Source organism: Sinocyclocheilus grahami, unplaced genomic scaffold (genome assembly GCF_001515645.1).
Source record: "Sinocyclocheilus grahami isolate Dianchi unplaced genomic scaffold, SAMN03320097.WGS_v1.1 scaffold122.1, whole genome shotgun sequence".
NCBI classification, from domain to species: Eukaryota; Metazoa; Chordata; class Actinopteri; order Cypriniformes; family Cyprinidae; genus Sinocyclocheilus; species Sinocyclocheilus grahami.
This window is the reverse complement of record NW_015505301.1, coordinates 1,561,269-1,569,176: the sequence shown is the minus strand read 5'-3', so window position 1 is coordinate 1,569,176 and position 7,908 is coordinate 1,561,269.

The following is a 7,908-nucleotide window of genomic DNA, read 5'->3' as shown; positions in this document are numbered from 1 at the left end:
CCATGCTGCGCTGCTTTAGAGAAGAGGAAGAGAAAACTAGAGGTGCACATAAAAATCGATTAGAATCTAAATAAAGAATCGACAGCGATTCTGTCTTCTAACGATTCTAATGGATTCACAAGTTTCAAAATCAATGTTCTAAAGCAGCGATTCTTAATACTGTTCCTCGCGTCCCCCTGTTCTGCACACACTGTGTCTCTCTCGCTCTCGCTCATTCAGCTCAGCTCCAACAATGAACTGTTCCAATTATACACTTATTTTCACATAGCTATGAAAAGCATTATACATGGACGTGTGTGCAGTTGCCGTACTGTATTAAAGCTTTAATCAGGATAAAACAGTATATTAAAAGCTAACATAAGCAGTAGCATTTACAAATAACAGCATATCTAAAAGTATGAGACAACAACAAACAAAAAACATAGGCCTACCATTAAAAGCCGTGCTTGTACAGGTTCTGCACGATCCTCTTCAATAATATCCTCATGCCGCTGAGGTGCGGTGAGGGGCGGGACGATTAGATGCGCACTAGAGGCGGTTTAGCCAATCACAACACACTGGGGTAGCTAACCAATCAGAGCCCATCACCTATTTCTGAGGGCGGGGCTTCATAAAAACAGGAAAAGATCAGCCCGTTTCTCAGAGAAGTGACAGAGCGGTGTGGAATAAAAGTAAATTATGTGAAAAATAATGCGTTTTTTTAAAAACGAAGCATTAACACATGTTAGACTGCACCCCATAAACACAATCAAGCCTAGAAAAAAAAAGTGATCCACCCCTTTAATTATCTGAACGTGCTCCTCCCGAACTTTGTCAATAAAACATAATTTGTACCAATAGCCAAAAATACATTGTATGAGTCAAAATAATTGATTAAAATAATCATTTAAATATTAAGTACAGATCATGTTTCATTAAGATATTTTGTAAATTTCCTACCATAAATATATAAAAACTTTACTTTTGATTAGTAATATGCATTTCTTTAGACCTTCATTTGGACAACTTTAAAGGCGATTTTCTCAGTATTTAAAAAAAAAATTTTGCACCCTCAGATTCCTGATTCAAATAATTGTATCTCGAACAGATATTGTCCTATCCTAACAAATCACACATCAATGGAAAGCTTATTTATTGACCGGTTGTGTGGTCCAGGGTCACATATGTTATGTGCAGCAGCAGTATTTCTTACATGCTCACAGCAGCATGTTGTGGATGTATTGGCAGTAGCAAGTCTCGGTACTTGCTCTGCCGCAGCAGCATAGCAGATCTATTCTGCAAAGACCAAACACATTAACATCGTCATATACATTACCATGCCAATCCCTCTGAGAGTTGTCATGTCATATATACTGTAGTTGTCATATACAGTATATATATAATATATAACTTTTTATCCTTTAAATTATTTAGTGTACTTTAAAAAGTAGAATTGGATTAACTGCATAATAAATTACAATTTAAATCAATATATTTTAAAATGTTCTTCTGTAGGCTTTTATGAAATACAATTCCAGAACATTATTTCATAGCATATAGTGAATTATCCAGAAGGTTTTTGCTAATGGAAATGACAAGAGAAAAGGAACATTCTCATGCAGTTTTGAAAATGTATTATTTTCATAATAAGTAGTATTTGTAGTATGCATTATTAAGTGTTTATTACTGACAAAAAGACATACATAAATGTCATGGAATATTATCCATGTATCTGTCCAGTCCTCTACAAGCAGTTGAATTTAGGGGGGGGGGGGATTAATATAATTTAAAACTATTAATTTTACTACATGGAGAACATAGGAATTGGAAAATATGCTAAAACAAATCCATAATTGTACACAAGATACCCATTACACATCTTATCATAGACATACTGTACTTTTAAATCTTTCTTTTCACCTTAATGTCATACATGCAGGACTTAAACTGACCGTTAATGTCCATGTAAACTGAGTAAAAATGTCAGATATTCTCATATCATTAATATTAAGGCCTACCCAGCAGTCAGATAATGGACTGACCTTTGTTGAAAGGAAGAACATCCCTTGCTGTGGACTGATAAGGCTTCTTATGTGAAGAGCTGGAAAAAAAGTCAATAATAAAATTAGTACCACTAGAATACGTACATTTATCTATTTATTTATTAATTTATTAATTTATTGGTTTATTTAGATATATATTCTACAAAAATAATGATTCCAGCCAGAAGAAGCTGAAAAAGTACAGAGTAACAGAGTACAGCATATGCTAATTTGCATCTCGAGTCTGATCAGCCACACCTTTAATTCCTGAGACCTTGCATCCTCATATGAGGACATTATATTTTAGTGAATTTCTCTGAGACTATACATGCCACAGTTTTAATGCCATAGCCACATGCTACAGTCTGGATGTCCTGTACAGAGCACATTCAGGGCTTTTCAGAGATACTAAATGTTTGGATGTTTCACCATGACCACTCCCTGTCCTTAGTCTTTTAAAAATGTCTGATATTAATTTAGTGTCACTCTTATGGAAATATGATAATATTTTGTAATTATCATTTAAATCTGACTAATTTTTAAACTATGTGTCATAAATCAACATCTCAGGAAAATGTTATGGGGTTTCAAAGCAAAATATGACTTTCTGTTATGAAACAGGACGTTGATTTCATACATGTCCTCATATGAGGACACTGGGACTAAAAGCATGTTTATTACGCATTTTGGGAGACACAACAAATGAATAGGGAAATAAATTATATTTCAATATTCTATGAAACATTATATATTATTATGAAAATCTTGTCAATTATTACTCCCATTATTACACTTCTTCTTTCATTACACGTTGCCCCAAAAACACATTCATATGCAAATTAGATTTAGTTTATATATACATTATACAGTACAGGTGCATCTAAATAAATTTGAATGTCATGGAAAAGTTCATTTATTTCAGTCATTCAACTCAAATTGTGAAACTCGTGTATTAAATAAATTCAATGCACACAGACTGAAGTAGTTTAAGTCTTTGGTTCTTTTAATTGTGATGATTTTGGCTCACATTTAACTCAACAAATTAGAATACTTCATAAGATCAATAACAAAAACATTTTAGTGAATTGTTGGCCTTCTGGAAAGTATGTTAATTTACTGTACATGTACTCAATACTTGGTAGGGGCTCCTTTTGCTTTAATTACTGCCTCAATTCGGCGTGACATGGAGGTGATCAGTTTGTGGCACTGCTGAGGTGGTATGGAAGCCCAGGTTTCTTTGACAGTGGCCTTCAGCTCATCTGCATTTTTTGGTATCTTGTTTCTCATTTTCCTCTTGACAATACCCCATAGATTCTCTATGGGGATCAGGTCTGGTGAGTTTGCTGGCCAGTCAAGCACACCAACACCATGGTCATTTAACCAACTTTTGGTGCTTTTGGCAGTGTGGGCAGGTGCCAAATCCTGCTGGAAAATGAAATCAGCATCTTCAAAAAGCTGGTCAGCAGAAGGAAGCATGAAGTTCTCCAAAATTTCTAGTTAAATGGGTGCAGTGACTTTGGTTTTCAAAAAACACAATGGACCAACACCAGCAGATGACATTGCACCCCAAATCATCACAGACTGTGGAAACTTAACACTGGACTTCAAGCAACTTGGGCTATGAGCTTCTCCACCCTTCCTCCAGACTCTAGGACCTTGGTTTCCAAATGAAATACAAAACTTGCTCTCAACTGAAAAGAGGACTTTGGACCACTGGGCAACAGTCCAGTTCTTCTTCTCCTTAGCCCAGGTAAGACGCCTCTGACATTGTCTGTGGTTCAGGAGTGGCTTAACAAGAGGAATACGACAACTGTAGCCAAATTCCTTGACACATCTGTGTGTGGTGGTTCTTGATGCCTTGACCCCAGCCTCAGTCCATTCCTTGTGAAGTTCACTCAAATTCTTAAATCGATTTTGCTTGAAAATCCTCATAAGGCTGTGGTTCTTTCAGTTGGTTGTGCATCTTTTTCTTCCACACTTTTTCCTTCCACTCAACTTTGTGTTAACATGCTTGGATACAGCACTCTGTGAACAGCCAGCTTCTTTGGCAATGAATGTTTGTGGCTTACCCTCCTTGTGAAGGGTGTCAATGATTGTCTTCTGGACAACTGTCAGATCAGCAGTCTTCCCCATGATTGTGTAGCCTAGTGAACCAAACTGAGAGACCATTTTGAAGGCTCAGGAAACCTTTGCAGGTGTTTTGAGTTGATTAGCTGATTGGCATGTCACCGTATTCTAATTTGTTGAGATAGTGAATTGGTGGGTTTTTGTTAAATGTGAGCCAAAATAATCACAATTAAAAGAACCAAAGACTTAAACTACTTCAGTCTGTGTTCATTGAATTTATTTAATACACGAGTTTCACAATTTGAGTTGAATTACTGAAATAAATGAACTTTTCCACGACATTCTAATTTATTGAGATGCACCTGTATATAATGAGAAAACCTTTAATACCTGTTTAAAACCTGCCATTTTACACACATTTTGCATAAAGAAAAATTGTATATCAAATAATTCTGTTATGACATAGTTGAGAATTAGCTTTATACAAATTTGGTAAAATAAAAAATCCGGAAAACTAAAAATGTATTGGTTATTTAAAAAAAAATCTATTGTTTTTGCCTATGCATGTTCATTCATGTCTTTTTATTTATTTTTTATTTTTTATTGAGTCCCGATGTCCTCTTCCAAGGACGTAGCATAACTTATGAATGAAATATTATTATAATTTTTTTTTAATGCTCTAAACAATGTAATGACATGAAAAATTAAAAAAATTTTCCTAAAGTGTTTTGCCGGGTCTTAAGAGGTTAAAACCACTGACAGGTGAATAGCATAATAGCACTAACAAGTAAATAGCATGGTCATGGTCGCCCAAGGCCCACTGAAGCATGTGGGGAACGATGGCTAGTCAATCTGGTCTAACCATACAAAGCTCAAATTTCTGAAAAACATAATGCTGGGTATGATAGAAAGGTGTCAGAACACAGTTTGATGCATTTGGATCCATGATGGGCCCTGTCCACTGCTGAAAGCACAAACAATGGATATGTGAGAATCAGAATTAAGCAATGGAAGAAGGTTGCCTGATCTGATAAATCACATTTTCTTTTAGATCAGGTGGATGGCCGTGTGTGCACAGTTTACCTGAGGAAGAGATGGTAGAAGGATGCATATGGGAAGAAGGCAGGCCAGTAGAGGTAGTGTTATGCTCTGGGCAGTGTTCTGCTGGGAAACCCTTGTTCCTGGCTTTCATGCAGATGTTACTCTGGCACCACCTACCTAATGATTGTTGCAGACCACGTACATTCCTTTTCAGCAAGATAATGCACCCTGCCACACTGCGAAAATCGTTGATCAAGGTGTTGCCTTGGCTTTCAAATTCTCCAAATCCCAATCAAACTGAGCATCTGCTGGATGTGGTGGACCAATAAATCTTATCCATGGAGGCCCCACCTCGCAACTTGCAGGATTTAAAGGGGTCATGGCATGGATTTTTATTTTAATTTTAATGTGTTCCTTGAGGTTTACTTATAATGTTAATAGTTTTTTGAAAAAAAAACAAACAAACAAAACAAATAAATATGTGGAAAAATTATTATTTTCAACCCTCATTATGACCCTCTGTCTAAAATGATGTGTTTTTAAGGGGCGTGGTTTAAGGCTTGTCAGTAATCGGCCACTGTGATTGTTTGACAACATAATCAAAATAAAACGGTAATTTCCAGACAAAGCATTATGAAATCATTTACTTACGGTTTGTGATGCAGCTGCAGTCAGGTCTAGTTCCATTTAGATCTAGTTCATGTTTAAACCAAACGTGTCAAAGCGAACGTTCTTTCACTCCATTTGTCCTATTGACGACAGACTCAAGCGTGTGGACTGTATCCGAAAGCGAACGCGCATCTGTATACTGTATCCAGTGTAGACAAGATAGCGGCAGTGATTGTAATTTCCATTTGACGCGGCACGACACTCACATTCAGCGTGATCAAGTGTCAAGCCATTAAGCGACTGAACGCAAGTGGACGGGGCCTATGGTGAGAAGATAACTATTCATCGATGTCTTGCTCTGGAGGCAGTGTTTATGAAAATGTTTGTGCCCCTGTGTGATGTCATCTGGCACCTCAGATCAAAATTCACTTTTGGAGCTTGATTAAATAAATGCTTTGGTTATAATGAGGATGTTTTAAGCTATGACATTTGCAGGTTGTTTTAATGGTACAAAGACCCCTTTTATGCCAAAAGATCAAGTCAAATTTGATTTCTCATGTCAACACATTCAGAGGTCTTTTGGAGCCCATTCGTCGATGCATAAAAGCTGTTTTGGCAGCACAGTGTTAGGCAGGTGGTTTATTTAAGTGTTATTTCATTTCAAAATGTTATTTTATAAGTTATGGGTATGCTACCATTCCAACCATTGTGATCAGACTCGGTTACTAACGTAACCTCGATTCCCTGAGATACGGGAACAAGTACTGCGTCTGCTTAAGATGCTATGGGAAAAAGCCTTGTTTTCTCCTGAACTGAAGCCTTTTTTCAATCACGCAGTGAAACTGCATGGGCATTGGTTTGTGCAGTGCATAAAAAACGAACCAATGGCTCGGCAGCGGAAATGCACGAGCCTATGGCGACAAAGCCCGCCAGAGCCCGCCAGAATGGGCGGAGTCGTCTGGCTATATAAGCGGCCAGAGGATTCTCAGGTTACTTCGACTGAAGTGACGACTGAGTCGTGCGACTATATAGCACGGCTAGCAACACAGTACTTGTTCCCGTATCTCAGGGAACCAAGGTTACGTTAGTAACCGAGTACGTTCCCTGTCGATTCTACACTCGTACTGCGTCTGCTTAAGACGCTATGGGAACACAGTACAATCACGCCGTGCTAAGGTAGAGGAACGACTATAAAGTATCATAACTTCCATAAGCAAGCAATGCCCATAGAGAAGTTAACAACTACCCAAGGCTAAGACGGGCTGAGATCCTTGAGGTCACATCCGGCCTGGTTAATCGTTCCAGAGTACTCATGCAACTTTGGCACCCCAGGGGTCGAGATCTGACAGGTGAACTAATGGCAGAGAGCTTGAGCGCAATATGGTCAAGGGCTCTCTGTCAGATTTGTTTGCGTAACGCAGCGCGTGTCTCTTCAAGCGGAGAGGATCCTGGCCTGCAAGGCCGGGACTTCCAGGTTGTAAAACCTTGCGAATGTGGACGGTGAGGCCCAGCTGGCCGCCTCACAAATATCCGCAATGGACACACCGCTGGACCACGCCCAAGACGAGGCGATGCCTCTGGTAGAATGGGCCCGTACTCCAATGGGACATTGAAGGCCCAAGGAAGAGTATGCTAGCGTGATAGAGTCTACTATCCATCTAGAGAGTCTTTGCTTCGTGACCGGATGCCCTTTGGTGCGGTTACCGAAGCTAACAAAGAGTTGTTCCGACCGTCTAAAAGGGGCGGAACGCTCAATGTAAATTCTTAGAGCTCTGACAGGGCAGAGCAGAGATAAATCTCTGTCCTCTTCAGAGGGAGGAAGCGCAGAGAGCGTAATGACTTGTGCTCTGAATGGAGTGGAGAGCACCTTGGGTACGTAACCATGCCTTGGTTTCAGGACGACCTTGGAGTCGTTAGGCCCGAATTCCAGGCAGGCAGGGCTAATGGAGAGCGCCTGCAGGTCCCCTATTCACTTTAACGATGCTGGTGCCAGAAGCAGAGCAGTCTTCAGCGACAGTGACTGAATGTCGGTAGACTGTAGCGGTTCAAAAGTCAATTTTCTTCGGATGGCAGCAGGGGAAATGGACCGAAACTGCTGCATCGCTGAGGTGGTGGAGAAGCAGGTCAGCCGTGCTGAGAGGTCCCAGTTCCAGCTGCAAAGGCGTGTCAA